Raw genomic sequence first — 4,165 nt, 5'->3', positions numbered from 1 at the left:
TTTCTCATGCTTCGAGGCGTGACTTTTCAGTCCTACTGGCGTCTCCTAGATAGCAAAGGTTATTTTTTCACCATTTTTACAAGAATCTATGAGCCAAGATGAATATTTTGATATATGACGAGCAATAACAGGCGAGCACTAACCATCTTCCTCGCCCGATGATTCTTTAAACCCTTTTGCACTTATGCTTCAAGGGCTTAGGGGGTAGTTGTTATGGTCAAATATCAACTCGGCAGATGATTGCGTAGACCTCGCCTTAATGAACGGGGGAACCCGATCTCCGGGATGATCCTTGCCCACTCCATGATCCTCGCCATCTATATGGCTCCGAGAGTGAGGCCCAACAGCAGATGGATCCAGGGTAAACAGAAGGGTCCTCGCCCAGTAAGAGTCCTCGCCCAATACGGACCTTCGTCCTAGGCATGTGTCAAGCCCCGCGGCCCAATGACCGGCGGCCCAAGTCTTAAAGGATTCCTCCCCCTCTATGATGGGGCCTCGCCCAATGCTTACCTTCCTCGCCCAGTATGGAAAGGACCAGATACGTCTGGTCCTCAAGCCTAATTATTATTGTTTTATCTTGGGCCCAGGCCCACCATCAGCCTCGCCCTAAGAGAGGACGGAGGGCTAGCCCATACAGCTGAGTCTGAGGAGGTCCACGTGGGCTAGTGCTGGTCAGCCCATCTAGTTCCATGCTCCTCGGAGGAGGCTGGGCTCCAGAAGCCCATATCCGTTTAATCTAAGGCGGTGTCCCATCGTTGGAACCAAGAAATGAGAAACCTATTCTGATTAGGTTACTTATTCTCCAAGAACTACCTCTGGCTTGATCCCTGTAAATTGGGTACGTAGGCACATCGTTTGGGGATAAGTCACAACCCTTGCAAGAGCGATACTCCTTCGATCTTGTGAGAAAACCCTGATTCCCCGAACGATCTCAGCCAAACCTAAAATCACCACCCATACTCCGTCGTCCGCCGTTATCGTCCACCACAAGTTCCAGCAACCCTCCCCGAATCTTGTTATCACCAGATTCCTCCGTTAACAGCCTCATTTTCCTTTTTTTTTTTTTTTGTGTTTTTATGATAATAAAAATATAAATTCATTATTAGTAAATATATTACATTAATTATTATTATAATTGTAACAACTTCAAATTTTGAAGTACGTGAATAAATTGATTATTAAATTTTATGCGGTTGAATAAATTATGTATTTATTATTTAATAAAAATATTGGTAGGTAAAATATGTAATGTTGCTACAAGTTTAGAATATATGTTGGTGCATCCCGATATTAGATATGTACAAGTTGATATTTGCTACGTAAATAAACAAGTAGAGGAGAAATTTTTATTCTACGACTCGAGAATGAAAAAATATTACGGGCTAGCTAGAGTAAATATTTGGTTATAATTATTTAGTATAAATAGGTTAGAATATAACCTTATTTGATTTTCACAAAATCAAGAAATTAGGTGGTGGCAGGATTCTGGGAAATATAGATTACTGAATTAGAGCAGATTGAGCAGTAATCCTTCTCACGTAAAAAGCAATATTACTCGGGAATCGAGCTGAGCTATCAAACCCAGAATCTCACCACAATTAACTTATTTTCTTTTTCAGATCATCTTATCCTTTGAAATCTAATTCTTTTACTTATCTTTCATTTCTACCTTTGGGTAATCTTTGTTACGACGAAAGGATGCATTGTTCGCACCTCTTTGATATAGACGAGCAGTAACTGAGAAGTGTTTGTTTGGGACAATTTCCTTGTATTCGCAGAAATATGTTCAAGCTAGTTAACACGAATTTATTAAATTCGTGGTAGAGTTGAAATTTACTATCTAGCAAGATAGGTTAGGTTTCGATGTGTTAACCCTTATGCTAACAAATGAGAATGGTAGGTGTGTCTTGTGCAGTTACAATCACACCGTAAAGATCACACAGGAGAACGGTATTCACAAAATGGTGTTGATCGAGCCATATAGTGTTACCGAGAGGTGGAAGACCATCATTTTCTTTACTTGAAATTATGTTGTCATTTGATGGTAACCATTTTGTTGCTTCAAATTGAATTATCTGCTATGCTTTATTCGCATATCCTTTTAATTGTTGTTTTGTGCTATATGGACTTGCTGAGCAATTTCATTGCTCATTCTTGCATCTAATTTATAATTTTTTAATAGTAAAGAACGGGTATGACACGACCCAAAAGAACCGTCCGGAAACGGGTTTTGGCATGAGAAAGGTGAAAGCTCATCACACGAGCTGAAGCTACTAGGTAACGTTGTTTGGTAGTACGCAAAGTTTGTAATCAAACGTGCTTTTATGTAATAAAGATAGACTTGGTAGTATTGTTGTAAACGATCGACCCTGGACTTGTGGGGCGAGAGTTGTACTTATATAAATATTAAAATAATGCAAGTGTTGTTTTGAGCCAGATGTCTGGTGGCGAACCAGATATGCGGAATGCAGATCGGGGGGCGTCACAATAATTTATATCATATATAATGAAAATATATGCACATGCATGATATTAATATTAGTAACTTACATAATAAAATATAAAATTATAAAATGGGTGTGGTGAAATATAGGTTTTGGATGGTAATTTATAGCTAACCAAATGAGGAAGTTGTCAAGATTTGACAATCTTGAGAGGCTACCTCTTGACAACCTTAAAACTCCAATAGTTTGGCAACCAAGAGTGCCATGCCACATCAGCATTGACAACCTCTACTGGAGTTTGCTAACACATGAACTATTCAAAAAATGTGACCCCCTCTCAAGTGTTCCTCTACACAATGTCACGAAATACTAAACACTTAACCTAATAAAGCATTAAAAACATCATATACTAAACACTTAACCTAATAAAGCATTAAAAACATCATAAAAAATAGAGTTTAAAGTAACTGCATACATTATATCATAATCATTATAAAAATGTGTGAATAAGATAGAAGTGAGAAGCTACGAGCCAACCTAATAAAGCATTAACATAGAGTTTAAATTAACTACAAACATTATATCATAAACACTGTAAAACTGTGTGAATCAGAGAGAAAAGAAGCTGCGAGCATGAGAGAAAAGCAGTGGCATGTGTCGAATGAACATATATTTAAAAGAAAGGAAGTATAGACTGTTTGAATGTAATTTGAGAAAGATGGGTTGTATATTTAAAAGCGCGATAGTTAAGTCATGTAGTTATAAATTTGTTACTAGCTTATAGCCCGTGCAAGGCACGGGAGCTTTTTAATTATTTATAAACTTTTTAAATATATTTTAAATGGTGTGAAAAATTTTAATTTATAAATAATAAATTAAAATTTTCAATAAAATAAAATTCGAAATTATGATTTGTTTGTAAGTTAGAACTTTGGTAAATACATCATCACAGCCATTAATGATTTCAAATAAATTATTTTAATCAAGCAATTCCTTTTCTCGTATGTATCATGCCAAAATATTAAATTCTATCTATCAAATTTTAATATATTTTGAGTGGAATACGTTATGCCAACTCCTATTAGATTATATTAATAAATGTATTTTATATTAAAATTATTATAATGTGATTTAAATATTTTTCAAAAAATTTATATGGTTCTAAATTAAAATTGATAAACATAATTTGTTTTGAATTAAGAAAAGGAATCATAAATATGCAATAAGAAGGTGGAATCTATTTTGGATTAAGAAAAAGTTTTTGTATTTGTTCCTCACATAAATCCGGCTTATTAATTTTAAAATATATTACAAAAAAATTGTGACGGTGAGATTTATATGATTCTACGAATAAAACTGGTAGGAAATATTTATTTAGGATTAAAAAAAATCATATACATGTGGAAGACAGAATTTGTTTTGGATTCAGAAAAGGAATTATAAACATGCAAGTAGATATCAGTTGCCTTCTTGAACAGAATTTAATTTTGTTCCAATCTAACGGTGCTTATTTGTTCAATATAAGATCCAACGGATGATAAGCTTTTGGACCAGAGGACCATGCGACCAAATTATCTCCCTTACGCTTATTATATATAAGTATATAATAGAAAATCTGGCCAAAGGTTAGTATATCAAGTTCAGCTTTTAGAGCAGAAAAGTGCTGGATACATAAGATTACCAAGTTAACAGAGTTAAATTGAAGTCGAAAGAGATACATA

This window comes from Daucus carota, chromosome 5, assembly GCF_001625215.2.
Source record: "Daucus carota subsp. sativus chromosome 5, DH1 v3.0, whole genome shotgun sequence".
In the NCBI taxonomy this organism is placed as follows: Eukaryota; Viridiplantae; Streptophyta; class Magnoliopsida; order Apiales; family Apiaceae; genus Daucus; species Daucus carota.
The sequence above is the reverse complement of the archived record's forward strand: the minus strand, read 5'-3'. Positions refer to the sequence as shown.